The sequence below is a fragment of the Bufo gargarizans genome, chromosome 3, assembly GCF_014858855.1.
Source record: "Bufo gargarizans isolate SCDJY-AF-19 chromosome 3, ASM1485885v1, whole genome shotgun sequence".
NCBI classification, from domain to species: Eukaryota; Metazoa; Chordata; class Amphibia; order Anura; family Bufonidae; genus Bufo; species Bufo gargarizans.
In genome coordinates, this window is record NC_058082.1 from 32,357,643 (window position 1) to 32,380,790 (window position 23,148).

Sequence of the window (23,148 nt, forward strand, 5' to 3'; positions counted from 1 at the left end):
ATTTGGTTATTCCAAGGATCCACTTAAAATCATTTGGTGCATGGGCATTTTCCTATGCAGCCCCTACTCTGTGGAACTCACTCCCACAATCAGTGCGAGAGGCTCCTTCTGTGGACAGCTTTAAGATAAGGCTAAAAACCCACCTCTTTTCCCGAGTCTTTGAGACTGCAAAATGCAGGGTCACAGCGCTTTGAGTCCCCAGGGAGAAAAGCTCTATAAAAATATCATTATTATTATTAAATAAGGTGGAAGCTGTCCCAGAATGGCCCCGTCCACTTACCAAGAAAGAGGTTAAGCCATTTCTCAGTATTGTGGGATATTATAGGAGATTTGTCCCCAAGTTCGCTGCAATAGCAGTACCCCTGACCAACCTTACAAAGGTTGAAAATTCAGCCATGATCAAGTGGTCCCAAGAGGCTGTAGACAGACAGTCTTGGTAGCTCTGGACTTACCCCTGAAACTACCTCCTGGGATGGAAATTTAAGCTGGTATCGGATCAGGCCCCTCTGAAATGGCTAAGGGAGAAAAAGGGTAACAATACCAGGGTCACCCACTGGTTTCTGGCTCTACAGGATTTTAGGTTTTCTGTGGATCATAGGCCAGGCAAGCTGCAAGGGAATGCAGATGCTCTTTCTAGAGTATGCTACATGCTCGCTGAAGTTGTCCAGACCACTGGCTTTGGGCAGAGGGGGGGGGGGGTATGTAGGAAGGCACAAGGGACCATCGTTGATGGCAGATGCGTGTCACCGAGGTACCTGGCCTCAGTGAAGTAGGAGCCAAACATTTCAGGTATCAGCGGCAGTAAGTGGTTGACACATTGTTTATTTAGTATAGCTGTGAATAGCTGATACGGGACGGCTCTTACTGGGAGTAGTCATAGTGCTGGATGGGTGACTACTCCCCACGTTCCAGGCCAGGTTTTGACTGGCCTACAAAAAACAGCCAGCAGTGTCAGATGGGGGTGATTACCTCTCTGACTGTGGAGCTCTGTGGAGTGCTGTGTGGGATCAGAGTCTGAGCTGGAGGTGTTGTGCCTGAAAGACTGAGGACCAGAGATGGCCTAGTGGTTCGCCCGGCAGGTCGTTTTGCAGCGAAATTTGCGTGTTCGCGATTCGCCGAACATGCGAACATATGGAGATATTTGCACCCCCGCCATATTATAAATGTATGGATTCTGGAGTAACGGGGGCATGAAAAAACACAAGAATAGCAGAGTTAGGTTCTGCTGAGATTAGCACATCGCTAATATCAGACAGTTTAATAGGAATAATTTCTAGTCACAGAAACCCTTTAAGTATTATGTTATTTCCTAATATAACCATGTTATAATGGATAATAATAAGGTGAAGTTCGAGTCCTCATTGACTTGAATAGGGTTCGGGTTTGAGTTTGGGTCAAGTTCAGGTCCCGAACCCGAACTTTGACCTGAAGTTCGGCCGAACCAGGTGAACCCGAACTTCCACAGGTTCGCTCATCACTAGTCTGGGCACATTGCTTTTCAATCTGAGCCCTTATGTAGAAGATCTCACATCCCAGGTTTGGAATATTACCACCGTACCCCACAAACTGTATTCTTTGATTATATGTACTTGTAAGTGCTTTTATTACAGGTCCCAATTTTCCAAACATCTCTCTGAAAAGTCCACAAGGTGTCTCCACATCGAGATCGGCAAAGCATAGGGACAAGGAGTTGGTCTTGTAATCCATGTGGCTAGTACATAATTTTGGAGATCTTTGGAGGCAAAAAATTGGCAATTTTTTTATAATTAAAGCTGTTTACTCACATGTTCCCCCAGAAGCAAATAAAATGTTTTTAAGATTTTTTTATGAATTTATTTGGCAACACATTTTCCACAAGACTATTTGCTGAGAAAGCTTCTCACTCTATGTTTTGTTAGAAGATGTTATTGTTAAATAAATGTTGGCACTGATCAGTGGTTATTCGGCGGTGCCAGTTTACACAGAGCCAAAAGATTTGAGTAAGACACCAACATGTTCTGTTCAGTTCCAGTTGGTTCAGGTTAAAGAATCGTGTCTCCTACATAAAAACAAATGTCGTCCTTATGTTCATTCATTGCTAACACCGACACCGTATTAAAACACGATGGAGCACAAAGATATTTTATTACAATCATTCGCCTGAAAACAGTTTTCGTACATTACGACTTGTGCATTGTGCCAGGAAGGATTTCCTTGAAATTCAAAAACACTTTAACTGCGGTGCAGACTCTAAGCTGTGAGCAGATTTTAATTATGCAGTTGTAGTTTTTTTTTATATCTCCTTACAAAGAGAAAGAGAAAAAGGCATTGAAATAGAATAAACTAATGGTTCTTTGTTTTAGTTAAACGACAGTATGATTTGTTGCATATTTTTGACAATATTTTAATATTGTCTTTTCCATAATTTTATTTTTTATTCTAATGTATTATTATTCTTGAGTTCACAGTTCCGTTATATTTTTTTTATTCCTCACTAGTTCACACGTTGCTTGCTTTCAAATACCTCCTGTCGGACAGGTGAAAGGGATCTCCCTAGATGAAGAAAAACGGGACTACAGCCCACAGGGTTAAATAAGGCAGCAAGGAATGAAATGCTACAAGCTTTATAATACTCACAGAGGAGAATGATAAAATTGCATAGAAAAATTTAAAAGATGCCCAACTCGAGTTTCACATATCGTTTCTTCTGGGGCTATATTGTTATCTACAATAGGTTCCCCGAAACATAATCAGACCAGAATCTGATCCTCTAGTCTTAAGAAATGTTTATTTAAATTTTTATGCAAATAAGGTTTTTAATGCACCGTGGGCAGGGCCACTCTGTTTGGAGCACTATTGATTCGTCAGCAGTGATGGCCAGTATGCAGTGTTCGCCAACTAACACATGCGGGCTGCCATCTTGATTCACAAGTCCGGCGAGGCACAGGTAAGTCCCTTACCTGCGCCTGTGTCGCGAGCCGGTCTGAAACAAATGCAGTCACCGGGAGCAGGCAGTTCCGAGAACAGCCCGATGAAGGCCCCCAGCGGCTGATCTCAGAACTGCCTGCTCCCGGTGACCGCATTTGATTTCAGACCGGCTGGCGACACAGGAACAGGTAAGGACTTATGGCGAACACTGCGAACTGGCCATCACTATTCGTCAGTAACACCATCCAGGCCTCCACATCATGTTTGTTTGACAGTCCCTGCTATTTCACAGCTTGTCAAGATGATGTAGAAAAATCCAGGTGCACCACAGCCACGTTTCTGGTGCACCGAAAACCTTTATTTGATTAAAAATTAAAAGAAGCATTTCTCAGGATTAGAAGACTGGATTTTCACAAGAAAGGCATGATTATATTTTGTGACACCTCCCCTACATGGTGAAATAATTACTTTTAGTGATGAGCGACATTTTAACAAATTTGATTTGGCTGCTTGCTGAACTTCGACAAGAAATTAAATTACGGTAGTTACGAATAACTTCATAATGAATGACATTCCATTGTATGGAGCGGGAGCAATGATGGGGAATGGCGATCGCACAGCGCCCTGTCATTTAACCCCTCAGATGCAGCGTTCAGCACTGATAATGGCATCTAAGAGTCACATTCAGCCTATCGGGGCTAATTAGGGGTTAAAAAACAAACAATTTTTTATATATATATAAATAAAATACTCACCTAATCTAATTGATCCCAGAGAGGCCGTCGCGGCCATCTTGATTGAAGAAGAAATTTGCTTGTGCTCTGACGTGTGACGATACCGTGTCCGGTCAGCGTGATGATATGGATTTTCTTCAGTCAAGATGGCTGCGACAGGCCTCTCCGGGATCAAATGGATGAGGAGAGTATGTCTTTTTTTTTGCTTTTTACCGCCATTTCATGAAAAATTGATTCAGTAGCATGAAGTGCCAAGAAATGCGGATTCGTGGCAAATCAAATTTTTTTCTGAAATTTGGATCGAATTCCACTTCGCTAACTTTGATGCACTCAATGCTACTTACTTTGATACTTATTTTGGAGGGGACAGACTCTCTTTAAAGTCGCACACTGCACATCTACAGTCGTGGCCAAAAGTTTTGAGAATGACACAAATATTAGTTTTCACAAAGTTTGCTGCTAAACTGCTTTTAGATCTTTGTTTCAGTTGTTTCTGTGATGTAGTGAAATATAATTACACGCACTTCATACGTTTCAAAGGCTTTTATCGACAATTACATGACATTTATGCAAAGAGTCAGTATTTGCAGTGTTGGCCCTTCTTTTTCAGGACCTCTGCAATTCGACTGGGCATGCTCTCAATCAACTTCTGGGACAATTCCTGACTGATAGCAACCCATTCTTTCATAATCACTTCTTGGAGTTTGTCAGAATTAGTGGAATTTTGTTTGTCCACCCGCCTCTTGAGGATTGACCACAAGTTCTCAATGGGATTAAGATCTGGGGAGTTTCCAGGCCATGGACCCAAAATGTCAACGTTTTGGTCCCCGAGCCACTTAGTTATCACTTTTGCCTTATGGCACGGTGCTCCATCGTGCTGGAAAATGCATTGTTCTTCACCAAACTGTTGTTGGATTGTTGGAAGAAGTTGCTGTTGGAGGGTGTTTTGGTACCATTCTTTGTTCATGGCTGTGTTTTTGGGCAAAATTGTGAGTGAGCCCACTCCATTGGATGAGAAGCAACCCCACACATGAATGGTCTCAGGATGCTTTACTGTTGGCATGACACAGGACTGATGGTAGCGCTCACCTTTTTTTCTCCGGACAAGCCTTTTTCCTGATGCCCCAAACAATCGGAAAGAGGCTTCATCGGAGAATATGACTTTGCCCCAGTCCTCAGCAGTCCATTCACCATATTTTCTGCAGAAGATCAATCTGTCCCTGATGGTTTTTTTTGGAGATTAGTGGCTACTTTGCTGCCCTTCTTGACACCAGGCCATCATTCAAAGTCTTCGCCTCACTGTGCGTGCAGATGCGCTCACACCTGCCTGCTGCCATTCCTGAGCAAGCTCTGCACTGGTGGCACTCCGATCCCGCAGCTGAATCCTCTTTAGGAGACGATCAAGGCGCTTGCTGGACTTTCTTGGACGCCCTGAAGCCTTCTTAACAAGAATTGAACCTCTTTCCTTGAAGTTCTTGATGATCCTATAAATTGTTGATTGAGGTGCAATCTTAGTAGCCACAATATCCTTGCCTGTGAAGCCATTTTTATGCAACGCATAAATGGCTGCACGCGTTTCTTTGCAGATCACCATGGTTAACAATGGAAGAACAATGATTTCAAGCATCACCCTACTTTTAACAGGTCAAGTCTGCCATTTTAACCCAATCAGCCTGACATAATGATCTCCAGCCTTGTGGTCGTCAACATTCTCACCTGAATTAACAAGACGATTACTGAAATGATCTCAGCAGGTCCTTTAATGACAGCAATGAAATGCAGTGGAAAGTTTTTTTGGGGATTAAGTTAGTTTTCATGGCAAAGAAGGACTATGCAATTCATCTGATCACTCTTCATAACATTCTGGAGTATATGCAAAATGCTATTATAAAAACTTAAGCAGCAACTTTTCCAATTTCCAATATTTATGTAATTCTCAAAAGTTTTGGCCACGACTGTACACACTATACACTCAGAACCTTTCAGAACCTCCTCCTTGAGTTTTCTTTGTTTTTGGTTTTCAGTTCCTCATCTCGTTAACCTCTCACATCTGTCCATGGACTTCATAACGGACCTGCCTCGTTCCTCGGGGAAGACTGTGATTCTGGTGGTGGTGGACCGTTTTAGCAAAATGGTGCATTTCATCCCTTTTCCTGGTTTGCCCAATGCTAAGACGCTGGCGCAGGCATTTATTGATCACATTGTCAAATTGCATGGTATTTCTTCAGACATAGTCTCTGATAGGGGCACGCAGTTTATTTCCAGATTCTGGAAGGTTTTCTGTTCTCGCTTGGGGGTTCGGTTGTCATTCTCTTCTGCTTTCCACCCGCAGTCGAATGGCCAGACAGAGCGCGTCAATCAGAATCTGGAGACATATCTGCGCTGTTTTGTGGAGGAGAATCAGGAGGATTGGTGTTCTTTTTTGTCCCTTGCTGAGTTTGCTTTAAATAACCGTCGTCAGGAGTCCTCTGATAAGTCACCATTTTTTGGTGCATATGGGTTTCATCCGCAGTTTGGGACATTCTCGGGAGAGGGGTCTTCTGGTTTACCTGATGAGGACAGATTCTCCTCGTCTTTGTCCTCTATTTGGCAAAAGATTCAGGATAATCTAAAGAGCATGAGTGAGAGATATAAGCGTGTGGCAGATAAGAGACGTGTGCCTGGTCCGGACCTGAATGTTGGTGATCTGGTGTGGTTGTCTACCAAGAATATCAAATTGAAGGTTCCCTCCTGGAAGTTGGGTCCTAGGTTTATTGGGCCTTACAAAATCCTGTCTGTCATCAATCCTGTTGCCTACCGTCTTGATCTTCCTCAGACTTGGAAGATCCATAATGTTTTTCATAAGTCCTTATTGAAACCTTATGTTCAACCCATTGTACCCTCGCCTTTGCCTCCTCCTCCGATTATGGTTGATGCGAATCTTGAATTTCAGGTCTCTAGGATTGTGGATTCTCGTCTTGTCCGCGGTTCTCTCCAGTACCTCGTTCATTGGGAGGATTATGGTCCTGAGGAGAGGATGTGGGTCCCAGTGACGGACATTAAGGCCACTCGTCTCATCAGGGCTTTCCATAGGTCCCATCCTGAGAAGGTGGGCTCTGAGTGTCCGGAGTCCACTCGTAGAGGGAGGGGTACTGTCACAACCAGACAGCTGAGAAGCTCTGACAGAAGCCTTTCAGAACCTCCTCCTTGAGTTTTCTTTGTTTTTGGTTTTCAGTTCCTCATCTTGTTAGCCTCTCTCAGCTGTCATGTAGTTGGACTGATTGCATCCCTTTAAATTCCTCCCCATAATGCATTAGTGTGCGGTTTATACAGCTTCCTGGAGTGTGTGTGCATGCTGATCCTATCAGTCTTCTACAAGTTAAGTGTTTTACATTCATTTGTGATTTTCTGTTTGCTGGATCCCAGGTGACCCTGACTCCCTCCGTGTCTGGTGTAGGGAGCCGGTGGTCGTGTCCCTTCACTGTTGTAGGGTGTTCAGGTGTTATATAGTCGAGGTACGAGGATATGCGATCATCCACCATTCGGATTATTGCATAGGCTGAGCAGTAAGGGAGAAAGCCAGGTCTGATGCAGGGGTCTCCTTTTTTTTTGTTCCTTAGTTTTGGATCCAGTGAGTCATATATTCATTCTGCATTGTCTTGTTTCCTGTACACCTTCCGTGACACTACCAGGCCTGGACTGAGCGAGCGATCTTGACTAGTCACAGGAGTGGGGGTTGAACAGAATTAGAGGGTGCCAAGCTGGGGGGGCATTCATAAATTAGCTGTGGGGCCCAGTCATTTTTATTTACGCCACTGATAGGCTGCCTGTCAGTTTCACACTGACAGGCATAATATGCAGTACAGAAGTCTCTACCAGGGATGAGCGAACCCAAACTTCAAAGTCCAGGTTCGTACAGAACTCGTACCTGGACCCGAACTCAGACTTTTTCACTGAAGTCCAGTTTCGGGTACGGTGTTCGGGTGATTTTATTATTTTCCGTTATATCAGAAAATAATAGCATTCTTAAGACAGAATGCAAATATCCGATATAACCATGTTATAACGGAAAATAATAAGTGAAGTTTGGGTCCCCATTGACTTCAATGTGGTTCAGGTTTGAGTTCTGGTCAAGTTCGGGTCCTGAAACCGAACTTTGACCTGAAGTTCATCAGAACCCAGTAAAAACCCTAACTTTCACGGGTTTACTCATCCCTAGTCTCTACATATGTTCTTACCCCACTGAATTCATAGCTTCTAGGTCACCATTATAAAACTTTCGCATCCAGTCTTCGATCATTCACCTTTATGCAATATAAATACATAAAACTTTTCTTCCCCTTTTATAGTCAGGTCATCCCTGTACCTTTATGTCTGCTGTAAATATGTCTACGTAACAGCCCACGTGTAGACTTGGAGCTAGAAAACACCTCCTTTTTTTCATAAATTTCACGGAATATAAGAAAAAAAAGGCTTCTCATAAAGCCATCTTCTAAGATTATGCACTGTTTAAATGCAGGTTTTGCATGACTCCGATTGTATAAGATAATATCGCTATTTACCATTGAATTCGGATAGTCCCGATAACACAACATGGTTTATAAATTTGCTGATCGTATCAGACTAAAGCAGATTTCAGAAGATGAGATTAATGCTTTCATCTTATCATTTTAAAGGTCATTTACTTCTAAACATCATTTTCAGAAAATCCTGTGAATCTGTTTACCTGTGACAGATATTTAAGCTTAAATGACAGAAATTTAGCACATAAGGTATGGTTCCAAAAAAATGGCAGTATTGATCCGACCGTGGAACATTCATCCAAAATGTCATTAGCTTAAGTGCTGCTGAAATGTTAAAAAAAAGAATTTAAAGACTTGAAAATGGAAAGTCAATTTTTAGCCATGGCGTGTAACAAAATGTCAGATTTCCCCATTAAAATAAAAGGACATTTGAATCAGCTGTTAGAAATGAGAACATTAAATACTGTAAATTAGTACCAGATTCTATAAATGAGGTGTAACAGTTTAAATTGGTTCCCACTTTGGACAAATCCCTTCAATAGTTTTTTTTTGGTTGTAAATGTATGTTAGTGTTCAACCTAAAGGATAGCCCTTCAATGTTATGTCAAAGTGATTCAGTAACATCAGAGGACAAAGGACAAGGATAATAAACACAGTGATGTCACAGTACAGGGTTAATAAGTACAGTGATGTCACAGTACAGAGATAATAATCACAGTGATGTCCCAGTACAGATATAATAATCACAGTGATGTCCCAGTACAGGGATAATAAACACAGTGATGTCACAGTACAGTAGCTGAGCGAATTTCTCAAAATTTTGATTCCGACAGTTCACCAAATTTCCCCAAAAGATTTGATTCGATCCGAATTTATTCATGATATATCACGTTAAAAAAATGGCTATTTCCTGGCTGCAGAGAGCCTTTATAGTAGTGTAGAACAGTGTGCATTGCAGTAACACCCATAGGGAGTCTGCTGTGGTAGTGAAACAATACTGTCCGTATAACACGCAGATGACAGGAGTCGCTCTTAGAATCACTGCACACTTCTCTTATTTGGACAGTTACGGGTCAAATAACTGAAGTATAAACTCAGCCTTACAGGTCAATGTTAGCATCAAGAAGAAGTGCATTCCTTTTACACTGTCATCTGCTGATTCCACATAGATTTCTAGTCTATTCTGTTACACGCTTAAAAAAGTAGTGTCCCCCTGAGTGGTGAGGTGGCAACAGCATGAGGAGTCAACACAGTTCCAGTCACAGAGTGGTGAGGTTGGGAATCGCATGAGGAATCACATGAGTCGTTAACACAGTGGCCTAGTCACAGAGTGGTGAGGGTGGGAATCGCATGAGAAATCACATGAGTCGCCAATACAGTGCCCCTGTCACAGAGTGGTGAGGGTTGGAATCGCATGAGGAATCGCATGAGTTGTCAACACAGTGGCCCAGTCACAGAGTGGTGAGGGTGGGAATCACATGAGGAATCACTTGAGGAATCGCATGAGTCGCCAACACAGTAAGCCAGTCACAGAGTGGTGCGGGTGAGAATGGCACGAGTCACTAACACAGTGGCCCATTCACAGAGTGGTGAGGGTTGGAATCGCATGTGTCGTCAACACAGAGTGGTGAGGATGGGAATCACATGAGGAATCACTTGAGAAATCACATGAACTGCCAACACAGTGGCCCAGTCACAGAGTGCTGAGGGTGAGAATTGCATGAGGAATCACATGAGTTGTCAACACAGTGGACCAGTCAAAGAGTGGTGAGCGTTGGAATCGCATGAGTCGTCAACACAGAGTGGTGAGGATGGGAATCGCATGAGGAATTACATGAGTCATAAACACAGTGGCCCAGTCAAAGAGTGGTGAGGGTGGGAATCACATGAGGAATTGTATAAGTTGTTAACACAGTGGCCTAGTCACAGAGAGGTGAGGATAGGAATCGCATGAATAATTGCCTGAGTCACCAACACAGTGGCCCAGTCACAGGGTGGTGAGGGTTGGAATTGCATGAGTCGTCAACACAGTAGCCCAGTCACAGAGTGGTGAGGGTTGGAATTGCATGAGGAATCACTTAAGGAATCGCATGAGTGGTGGGCCAGTCACAGAGATGCGAGGGTAGGAATCAAATGAGTAATCCCATGAGTCGTCAATACAGTGGCCCTGTCACAGAGTGGTGAGGGTGGGAATCGCATGAGAAATTGTATGAGTTGTCAACACAGTGGCCCATTCAGAGTGGTGAGGGTTACAATCGCAATCATTTGAGGAATCGCATGAGTCATCAACAAAGTGGCCCAGTAACAGAGTAGTGAGGGTGGGAATCGCATGAGAAATTGTATGAGTTGCCAACACAGTGGCCCAGTCACAGAGTGGGGAGGGTTGGAATCAGAGGAGGAATCGAATGAGTCGTCAACACCGTGGCCCAGTCTCAGAGTGGTGAGGGTGGGAATCGCATGAGGAATCACATGAGTTGCCAACACAGTGGCCAAGTCACAGAGTGGTAAGGGTAAGAATCATATGAGTCATCAACACAGTGGCCTAAGTTGCCACTTGTTTACAGTTTGAGAAAGGCACTATAGGTGCCGAAACACGTCACTGACCGATGTTTGAAAAGTGACCAATAATGTTTAACCCAACTTTCTTCGTTTACTGTGGAATCCGACCGTTTGACTGAGCACCCTGATTTCATATGCACAGTGCTGACCGATTTGGATGACACAACACAGTGGCCCAGTCACAGAGTGGTAAGGTTAGGGAGTCGCCAACACAGTGGCCCAGTCAAAAAGTGGTGAGGGTGGGAATCGCATGAGTCACCAACACAGTGGCCCAGCCACGGAGTAGTGAGGGTTTGGAATCGCATGAGTCATCAACACCGTGGCCCAGTCACAGAGTGGTGAGGTTAGGAATCGCATGAGGAATCGCATGAGTCGTCAACACAGTGACCCAGTTACAAAGTGGTGAGGTTGGGAGTCACATGAGAAATTGCATGAGGAATCGCATGGGTCATCAACACAGTGGCACAGTCACAGAGTGATGAGGGTGGAATCGCATGAGGAATCGCATGAGGAATCACATAAGTAGTTAGCACAGTGGCCCAGTCACAGAGTGGTGAGGATGGGAATCGCATTAGTCGCCAACACAGTGGCCCAGTCAAAGAGTGTTGAGGGTAGGAATCAAATGAGTAATCCCATGAGTCGTCAGTAGATATGAGCGAATCGAAGCTGATGAAGTGCAATTTGATCCGAATTTCAGGAAAAATTAGATTTGCAACGAATGCGAATTTCCTCGCTCTTCGTGGTAACAAATCTCATTTTTCCTAAAATGGCTGCTGCACATGTGAAAACATGGGGCAAGGAACTCTGGGAAGGCGGGATTACCCAGATTGACATGCCTGCATGCAGCCAATCAGCAGCCAGCCAGCCTTTAGTGGCTTATATCTGTGGAACAAGAAAAATATATACGCACTTCGCTGTTGCAGTTATTCGTGGTGAAAGTGGCGTATAGTTGCCTATTTCAGTACAAAAATAAAAATATATTCTGGGTTCCCTCAGAAGTATCTTGCTCGATGAGCAGCCGATACCGCACTTGCATCAATCTTGACAGGATTCGTCTCCAGGTGCGGGTTAACTACAGATAATTCATTACAAGACTGCAGCCAATTATCATATCGAATTGTCCCCATTCTTTAATCTGTTTCCTGGTTATATTCTGTATTTCGCCCACATATACAATCTGCCCTGGATGCTTTACCTGTCCTATTGTGATGGTGTCCTCCCACATTTGCAAATCCTTTTGTGCCGGAGAACATGTATTATTAAATCGTGCAGAGCCTAAGTGGTCTCCTCATGCTGCTGCCACCTCCACAATCTCTCGTCATTATGCTACTCTGTGGCCTCCTCATGCTGCTGCCACCTCCACAATCTCTCATCGTTGTGTCACTCTGTGGCCTCCTCATGCTGCTGACACCTCCACAATCTCTCGTCGTCGTTCTACTCTGGCCTCCTCATACTGATTACATATCAATAATGGATGAATCTCGTCTGGTGGTTCCAAACCAACTGGTTTGGAACCACCAGACGAGATTAATCCATTATTGGTATGTATCTATTGGGATTGAAAAAAATAATAATCTCCCTTTAACACTTGTACTGCCTTCCCTAAATAATTACTGAACGTCACGTAGACGGTGGTGCTATTTTATTTTATTTTATCTTTCTTCATTCACACTAACATCTTTTCCATCTCTCTGGCGCCTTTTCCCCAGGACTAATAACCCTGGTGGAATCACTCAACCTCTTTTTTTCTTCTCCTATTGTGCTACTCTGTTTCCTCCTCATGCTGCTGCCACCTCTACAATTTCTCGTCGTCGTGCCACTCTGTGGCTTCCTGATGCTGCCGCCACCTCTAGACTCTGTTATTGGGCCACTCTGTGGTCTCTTAATGCTGCTTCCACCTCACCACTATTTCATAGGTCCATTCTGTGGACTTCTCATACTGTTCCGACCCTTCCCCCACTTCATGACTGGTCCACTATTGTGGCTTTCGGCCTGGCTGACATCATCATTTATTTGACCCTTCTTCTGGTCTTTCAGAAGGAAGGAAAAATGAGACGCACAATGGATCCTGTCTGTGTAGCAGCTGTAGGGCCTGTATGGTCCCATCAGAATTGGCTTATGATTTGGTAGCCAAAAGCAGGAGTGGGTACAAAACACAGAAGACATGCAAATATTTAATTTATGTATCATCTTCTGTTTTTTTGGGCATTAGCATTACTGATGGATTATTGAGCAAATGCTGACCGAGTGAAAACGTATCCTCCACAGACAGGATCCGTTTTTTGTAGGTTATTGTTCTGACAGATCAGAGGAAGGGCAAATTAATCAGTGATGTCAACCCAAACTTACTGCGGACACCCTCTCCACTCTGTCGGGGGGGCTCTACTTGTATAAGCGTTTAATAGAACAGGTTCTGTAGACATCTATGTGGAATCAGCTGGCGGTGGTGTAAAAGGAGTGTGCTTCTTCTTGGCGCTAACAGCGACCTGTAAGGCTGAGTTCATACTTGAGTTATTTGATCAGTTTTGGCCCGTAACTGCCCAAATAAGTGAAGTGTGCAGCGATTCTATGAGCAACTCCTGTCATCTGCGTGTCATACTGACTCATAGTATTATCTTACTACCACGGCAGACTCCCTATGTGTGTTGCTGCAAGGCACAGTGTTCTACACCACTATACAGGCTCTCTGCAGCCTGGAAATAGATGTTCTCGGCCTTTATGGTGTGATCACCTAAAGTATCTTTTTTTTTTTTTTTTATTAATCCCGAGGAGTGTGCTTTCTTCAACCATGCAGCATGCCAGACTGCAAGTACTTATACGTACATAAACTAAATACACCCCAAAACTGTTTGTATTAGAAGGCAACTTCACCCCAGAATCAAGGAGGAATGGATGTACTTACATATCAAATAAATACACCCCAAAACTGTTTGTGTAAGGGTACTTTCACACTAGCGTTAGTGTGATCCGGCAGGCAGTTCCGTCGTCAGAGCAGCCTGCCAGATCTGCCAATCAGTGTTACAACTGACAGCATTTGTAGACGGATCCGGGTGCGGATCCGTCTACAAATGCATTGCAAGAACGGATCCGTCTCTCCGCTTGTCATGCGGATGGACGGATCCATCTTGCAGTCTTTTTCACACGGATCCGTCCTTCAGTTGCTTTGCAATGCCGGATCTGGCACGAATGCAAGTCAATGGGAATTAATGCCGGATCAGGCATTCCGGACGGACATGATACCGCAGCATGCTACGGTATTATGTCCGGCCAAAACGCCTGACAGTGACTGAACAGAAGGCATACTGATGCAAACTGAATGGATTTCTATCCATTCAGAATGCATTGGGATATGTCTGATCAGTTATTTTCCGGCATAGAGCCCTTTTGACGGAACTCTATGCCGGAAAAGAATAACGCTAGTGTGAAAGTACCCTTAGGCGGCAAAAAGCAAGGATGAATGGAAGTACTTTTATATATGAAATAAACACACCCCAAAACTGGTTGTATCCGACAGCACTTTCAACCCAATAACAGATGCTAGGATTACTACAATTACTGTTTTAAACAATTTAAAATCTGTAGTAATAGATCACTTTTAGTAACCCCAATTAGTGCAGCGAGGAGCAAGGTGTAATAGAATCGCTCCTATTACCGAGGCTGTACACTTTCCTATTGGTCCCTGCTCTCTCCCTACAGTGTGGACGATGCCTCCCTATCCTTTCCCTACACTATGAATGATCTTTCCCTGAACTGCTCAATGTTTTTTTTTATTTTTTATAATGAATAAAGTCTTTCCTAAACACTGTCCCTAGTGCCTGTAACGTCTCTCCCTGCACTAAGTTCACTGTAAAATGGCAGAGACCGGGCATGAGGAGGCTTTATAGGGCTATGACATCACAGGGGCTGTTATCTGTTGATTGGCTTCCTGCATGGCATTGTGGGTGTTCCCTTGTTCCCGTGCTTCTTACTTTTATTTTGTAACATGTGCAGCAGCGATTTTAGAAAAGCACAAGGAAATTCAACTTCGTCATGCAGGGGTGTAACTATAGGGGAAGCAGGGGAAGCGGCTGGTTTGGGGTCCTGACCCAGAAGGGGCCCATCCATGAGGAGGAGGACTAAAAGATTTTGTCAGGGCCCCCTCAACAGTATTACACAATGAAATTATATACAGTGACAGTATAGACAGTGTAGAAAACAGGTAGAATAGCTGCCGGGCCTGGTCTGAGAGAGCGATCTTTACTAGCCACAGGAATGGGGGCGGCATGAAGGGAAGGGGTTGCAAAAAAATTACTGCTTGAGAGGGGCCCCATTCAAAAATTTGCTGTGGGGCCGAGTCATTTCTAGCTACGCCACTGTCGTCATGAATCAAATTTTTCCTGAAAATCGGATCGAAATCCACTTCGTCAACTTTGATTCGCTCATCTGTAACAGTGATGTCACAGTACAGGGATAATAAACACAGTGATGTCACAGTTTAGGGACAATAAACATAGTGATGTCACAGCACAGGGATAATAAACACAGTGATGTCACAGTACAGGGGTAATAAACACAGTGATGTCACAGTACAGGGATAATAAACACAGTGATGTCACAGTACAGGGATAATAAACACAGTGATGTCACAGTACAGGGATAATAAACACAGTGATGTCACAGTACAGAGATAATAAACACAGTGATGTCACAGTACAGGGGTAATAAACACAGTGCTGTCACAGTACAGGGATAATAAACACAGTGATGTCACAGTACAGGGATAATAAACACAGTGATGTCACAGTACAGGGGTAATAAACACAGTGATGTCACAGTACAGAGGTAATAAACACAGTGATGTCACAGTACAGGGGTAATAAACACAGTGATGTCACAGTACAGGGATAATAAACACAGTGATGTCACAGTACAGGGATAATAAACACAGTGATGTCACAGTACAGGGGTAATAAACACAGTGCTGTCACAGTACAGGGATAATAATCACAGTGATGTCACAGTACAGAGATAATAAACACAGTGATGTCACAGTTTAGGGACAATAAACACAGTGATGTCACAGTACAGGGATAATAAACACAGTGATGTCACAGTACAGGGATAATAAACACAGTGATGTCACAGCACAGGGATAATAAACACAGTGATGTCACAGTACAAGGATAATAAACACAGTGATGTCACAGTACAGGGATAATAAACACAGTGATGTCACAGTACAGAGATAATAAACACAGTGATGTCACAGTACAGGGATAATAAACACAGTGCTGTCACAGTACAGGGATAATAAACACAGTGCTGTCACAGTACAGAGATAATAAACACAGTGATGTCACAGTACAGGGGTAATAAACACAGTGCTGTCACAGTACAGAGATAATAAACACAGTGATGTCACAGTACAGGGGTAATAAACACAGTGATGTCACAGTACAGGAATAATAAACACAGTGATGTCACAGTACAGGGATAATAAACACAGTGATGTCACAGTACAGGGGTAATAAACACAGTGATGTCACAGTACAGGGATAACTACAGTGATGTCACAGTACAGGGATAATAAACACAGTGATGTCACAGTACAGGGATAATAAACACAGTGATGTCACAGTACAGGGGTAATAAACACAGTGCTGTCACAGTACAGGGATAATAAACACAGTGATGTCACAGTACAGGGATAATAATCACAGTGATGTCACAGTACAGAGATAATAAACACAGTGATGTCACAGTTTAGGGACAATAAACACAGTGCTGTCACAGTACAGGGATAATAAACACAGTGATGTCACAGTACAGGGATAATAAACACAGTGATGTCACAGTACAGGGATAATAAACACAGTGATGTCACAGTACAGGGATAATAAACACAGTGATGTCACAGTACAGGGATAATAAACATAGTGATGTCACAGTACAGGGATAATATACACAGTGATGTCACAGTACAGGGGTAATATACACAGAGATGTCACATTACTATTATAATGGGGGGTACTAGCTTTCCTTGGGGGAGAGCGCCTTAATCGGCGTGAGGAGTCTTATATTGTAGCCCATACATGCAGGGATACAAATGAGCTCTTAACAAGCTCTGCCTCTAATGTCACCAGATGTAACGCAGCTAACCTATAAGTCAACGTTTGAATCTTTAAACAGGTCTTGAGACATGACTCGGATATTAAATAATTCAGCATCTCATCTACAGACAGCTGTTTTGGGTTGATTGCCCCCTCATCAGTGCAGAGCAGAAAGTACTGGCTTAACTGGGTGAGAGGCCAAGTCAGGATTTGGGGGGTACTATCTCTCCTTGGGGAGAGCGTCTTAATCGGCGTGAGGAGACTTATAGGTCATACATGCTCCTCTGGAATTCTGAGAAGAAAAGGATCCTTTGTCCCAGCCATCCAGATACAAAAAAGTAATAACTAGAGAATCCTATTGGATTTTCAATCTTAATACCCTGTTCCCAGACGGCCTCAATGAAACCACTGAAACTATCAAATAAGTATTTTTGTATGTGTATATCAGTATACCTTTCTTCACATTTGTTATTCATTTACTTTTCTCTCTCTCTCTTTTTTTTTTTTTTACATAGGTTTATAGGTTATATTTATCTTTTCATGCACCACTGGATCTATTAGGGGAAATCATCCTCATGTTACTTACCAGAACCATTTTCTTCACCATCCTTCACTTAGACCCTCTGATGGATCTTTCTAGGTCTAGTACTCCTACCTCTGTTCAGCCTCCTCTCACTTGGGCCAGTATACTTTTTCTCCTCTGCACGCAGGGCCGATGCAGGGATTTTTGCCAACACAAGCAAAGCTACATTTTGGTATCCCCCCCCCCCCTAGAACTCCCCCTAACAACAGCATCACAGGGATATATATACAGGGGGCAAAATGGAATATATACAGGGGCCCTGTATATATCCATTTTGCCCCCTCTGTATCTATTTCATTTTTTTTCATTTTTCGCTTAGTTTACTTATTGCCAGTGCCATATATTTTTGCCCCCCTGGCCGGGCCCCTGTGAAGGATTTGCTGGTGCCTGCCATATAGTGCCATGCCAGGTGCGGTCCCCCTCTGTGTGAGTTATGAAGCCAGGCAGCGGTGTGACATTTAAAAAAAAAATTACTTTCCTTGCTCTGAGAGTGAGACTGCTTCGCTCCCGCCATCTTGCTCTTGCTCGCAGCCTCCCACAATCCCGTCTTACGGTGTCCGCGAGATCACAGCAAGAAAGCAGGGGGTGGTGGAGGCGGGGCCGAGGCTGGTGGAGCGGCGTAACTGCTCACAGAGCCTGGGCGGCCAGCAACACAAGTGATTTAAAAAAAAAAGTTTTAAAAGTTTCATTTTTCCGCCCCCCCTGTCTCTGCACCCTAAGGCAGCCGCTTGGTCTGCCTTATTATAGCGCCGGGCCTGTCTGCACGCCACATCATCCTTAACTACAGAGTGAACTACAGCAGAATGGAATCATTATAGAGCACCAGGGGCATTGCTGGAATGGTGCTTAAACCTCAAAAGCCCACCACCTCCTGGTGCTCGAATACTTTGCATATTTTAAAAGTTCCTTTTTCTCCACCACCAGACCACCGATAGCAGAAAGAAAGGTATCGTTTTTGTCAGTCTCATCAACCCTACCAGGCTATATTCCTAGTAGGGTAACATTGACCCGGGTGACAGAGCCTCTTACTCATATATTTCACCCTAGCTTGTTTTAATAATTTGATCTTTTATGTTTCGCTCAGCCATCCTAATACTGGGATCATTTTTTATTTCCTTTATATCGTTCTCTTGCATTATGTATTTATCAGTGTTATACACATTACAATCAATTATGTAACTTTCACTTCTGAGTCATCATTGTACCTACTGTGATGAAGTAGCCTGATGAAGATGGCGGAGCGCCATTGAAATGCGTAGCTGGTTGTCATGTTTTTATTTTTAATTAAACATTTTAATACCAGTCCTCACTGCAGCGTGGCATTTATTTATTCTTTTTTTTTTTTATATTCGGAACATTTTTCTCCATAGTGAAAGTACTGGGATAAGAATGTGCAAATGAGCTCTTAGCAAGCTCTGACTCTAATTCTATCAGATGTAAGGCAGCTATCCTATAAGTCAATTGTTGCAAACTTACCGGTCCGGGCTCCAGAGGCGAGATCTCCAGCTTCAGCGCAACTGCTTTGGGAGAGACGCGCTGCTAAGCCACATCCTCTGGTGACGGGACAACGTCTTTAGCAGCAGGTAACAATGCTCTTTCTCCAAGAATTGTTTGGTTGCTCAATTCCTGTGTGCTAGTGTTCTGCCTAATGGAGCACAGAGTTATGACCTATCTGGTTCTAATCCTGGGACTCGGTGCTCTATTCCACCTGCCTCCTGGCCATACACCGTTGCCAGTGATAGTCTCTGACTCACTAGCTGTGTTCTTGGTTCAAGGTTCCTGTAAATATTGGGTTGCTTGTTCCTCTGACCCCGGTTGTCTTCTGGTCACTCTCAGTTTTTCGTTAGATACTTCGTTCTCTTTCTGGTTCTGATCCTTGCTTGTCTTCTGACCAATCTCTGTCTTTCTTTTGGTACTGCATAGCTTGTATGGTTCTGACCCATTTACGCACGACCCTATTTTTGTGTTGTTTTGTATCTTGGTGTTTGTCTGTCTCTGCATGTAAGTAGCACTGAAACTGTCGACCAGTTGCAGTCTTGCTAACTAGAGCTTGCACTGCAAGTAGGTAGGGAAAGCAGGCTGGGTTCTAGGTTTGGGCTCACTGTCCGTTTCTGTCCTTACCTACAGGAGTTACATCAATGTTCGACCTTTCAAAGAGCTTTGAGTAAGGATGAACGAACTGGGTGTACGTTCATGATTTGGTCCGAATTCCTCAAAAAGCTCAGAGTCACACAAAGCCAAATTTTGAGAGAGATCATCTTTACTCCTGGGGAAAATATATCCAAATTATCATGTCTAACATCTTCTGGCATCAGATAGGTTTTGGAAAGATTTATTTGTAAATATTGGTCAAGGAGCCGAATTGAATTTTACAAAACTTCGCTCATCTATACCATACTTTGCAAAGCTTCAATTTAAACTATATTTTCTACTGTGTAATATGTGCTTATACTGCTAATTAGATCTGTCTGGCGCCGACAGTCTACAGCTGTTATATTTTTATATGGTGTCTTTCACAGTAAGGAATATACATTATGGCCACTGCTGGATAAACAGTTTGTGGTTGAGTGCCAAATCTGTTCTACAGCAAAAGTACAGTTAGTATTGAAAGTATGACTACTACAACACCCACGATACTCATTTCAAGTAATACTTGGACGTTATTGTGGTTGATCTTCAAAACTGAGTTCCCAACGCTTATCTGTACAACAAAAAATAGTCCAAATATACAAAGATCTCAAACAAGTAACCAAATCCTTTGTTCACCCTACCAGACAAGCAATGCAAAAAATTAAAAATACATCGTGGAAGCATTTTCTTTATTGTCAGCTACATTTTAAAGGGGTGTGTATACTTTTGGTTCAGTGAATGTAAAATAAAGCATGAAGAAAATTAGCAAACAGATTTAAATAAAGATCTCCTATTCATTTCAACACCATAATTTCAGGATCAGCCTGCACATAGAGGTTGTTTATAATCTGTAGCCTGGAAACACATACAGTTTGTCTTCACAGGAGCTGCATACCTGAAACGGTAAGACATTTCTGTTCAAGAATATTTGCAAAGTGAATAAGTGAGTTGTTTAACTGCTGTGTTTAGCTTACATATGATTACCTAGACTTGATGTAATTGTAGCAAATCCTCGCTCAGTTTAGAAATGAATCAATTTCATAACAAAGTGCAGAATCTTTCAATATGACTTTAACAGGATCTGACTCGTGCTGTCCTAGCCCATCTCTTTCCTATCCACTGTAGAAATGCAATGAGCAGGACCCTCCAAGGTGTTATAGCTCACGCCCCATGCCAGAGTGGTGTAGTGTCTCTGTATGGTGGTAATAATGGTGTCAACCGTGTCTCCTACCTGGGTACGGCTGGACTCCTGGATCCTGGCTCACTTGCAATAAATTGAGTGTAGTGCTAGTGTGCTAGTAGGAGTAATAGAGGAATTTTGCGGCAGAAATTGAGATCCAGACCTTTGGTAAAGTTTAAACTTGTCTTTAATGATTGTAACTTTCATCCAAGCCAGATACAGCTTTTGTCTTAGGTCCAAGCAAGTATTGGCAATGGTTGGCAGGAATTTATCTTCTGTTCTCTCATGTAACTGGAGCTTGCAGGAAAGGACGTCTGCTTTGTAGCTCTATACTGTAACAGGAACTTGGCTACTTTCTATCTTCTGCTGTATGGGGACTGACTAGCTGAGGAGTAATATGGTTTTTCCTGGGTCTCAGGGCTTTACTCACAGTTGTCTTCTTAGGGTATGCTTTCTTCCTGGAACTGGAGTTTGTCTGCTTGCTTCATCCAGCTGAGGCTGCAGGGCTCAGGCTGGGGATGGGGATCAATGTCTCAGCTGAGACAAGATCCTGGCTTCCCTCTCTATCTCAAGGAGCTCCTAACACGCACACCCTACCCCTAACAGGGGGTGGGCTACACTCCTCTAACTTCCTTCTCTCCCCATGCTGCAGGATGTGGGCCCAGCCCACTCTGCTCACAGAGGGGAAGCTAAGCTGGAACAAACTATTCCAGCTTAGAAATACTAAACTGAACCTAAGTCCTTGCTAACACATTGCTGCCACCTGCTGGTGAACATGGAAATGACAGTAATTATTAGAGTTAACAAGGTTTTATGCACATCTGTGAATAACACAATGTAAAATTACATCAGATGACAAGGATACTGCTCTTAGGAGATTGTAGCGGGGTAAAATAGTTTAGTGACACAACTCTGGGGTGTTACAGAAACCTTGGAAGTAATGACAGGAGGAGCAGATGAAAGGAGAGCAGAGAAGAAGGTCTTGCAAGAATCATAGTTTGCATGTGGAGAAGTACTGTGGAGATTAAGGCAGAGAGGTAAAACAAATTGTGAACCAGAGATTATGTGTGGAGAGGTATTGGTTTTTATTAAGCCATTTCTGATATACAAGGGTTAAAAATCAGTCTGTCGTGGTCTGTTTTCCTTAAATCAGCTCATGTATTGCTTTTATCTCTGATCTCCTGACCATTTGAACACGCAGCAGTAAGCAATTCTCTTATCAGTTTGATAAGAATTGAGCTATAATGAGTTTTTATGAGGTCAGAGATTAGAGCAACACATGAGCCGTCAGAAGACAGGATTCAAAGAAAACACACCATGACAGTTTGCAGACTGATTTTTAACTCTTGTATCTCAGAAACAACTGAACATTTTTAATAAAGACCAATTGAAAAAAAGATTTTTAGCCCGAGATGAATATAATGCAAAAAAAAAATTGTCTAAAGGTACTTGTAGACTTTAAGGTTGAGGAGAAAGAGCATTCTAGAAATGGTTTTGAAGGTGGCTATGGAAGCAGGTAGTACAGTAATCTACATTGGTGGGAGTAGATGAAGGCATGTCCATTTTAATGAGTCAAAAGTGAAGAGAAAGAGAATTCGAGAAATGTTTTTGAAGATGGAGGTGAAAGGAGATGGTGATGTAGAGGTGGAAGAAGGAGGTGCTGTGATCTGGTGGGGGAAGAGGATTGCATGTGTGTTTGTCTTGAGTCAAGGCTGAGGACAAAAATTATCTAAGAAATGTTTTGAAGGTGTAGGTGAGAGGAGATGGTGATGTGTGTGGCCTGAAAGATGTGAAGGAAATCGATGAACTTGGTTTTGGCTATGATGAGGAGGTAGAAGAAGGTGGAAATAACTGAACTGGAACTCTGGATAGCAGAAAAGAGGTGACATTGAGGCCAAAAAGGTATATTTTTGTGTCATCAGTATAAAAGTGGCGTTGAGCTGTCCAAGGACAGTTTTAGAGAATAGCAAGGATCCCAGAACAGAGCCTTAAACAACACCAACCTTAGAGGAGAAGTTGGGAGACACAAATCAATTATAATGGTCTTATTATAATGGTACAACAGCTGTCTTGGCACCATGTGTGATTTTAGAGTAGTAAGAATGATGGTACTTTTAGTCAATGGTTATATTTAGTCAGGGGAGCACCCAGGAATTTTGTCTAGGGGGGGTCCGAAAGGCAAAAAAATGTGGCATGTGTAGTGCGCTGTGCTAATTCAATTTTTCAAAGCCCCCTTTATATTTAAAACTGCAGGGACGGGGTGTAGTGTGTTGTGCTGATTCTTTTACTTGGCGATCCTAAAAGCTCAGCAGGAAATCAATAATTTTTGGCCCCGCCCATTATTAAAAGCCCCTCCTACATATAATAGGCCACTCCCAACAAACACTGTACAGCTGACATAGTTGCGGCCTGTCTCTACACATCATACGGAGAGAGGGGGAGGGTCTGTCCTGGCTGCACTGCC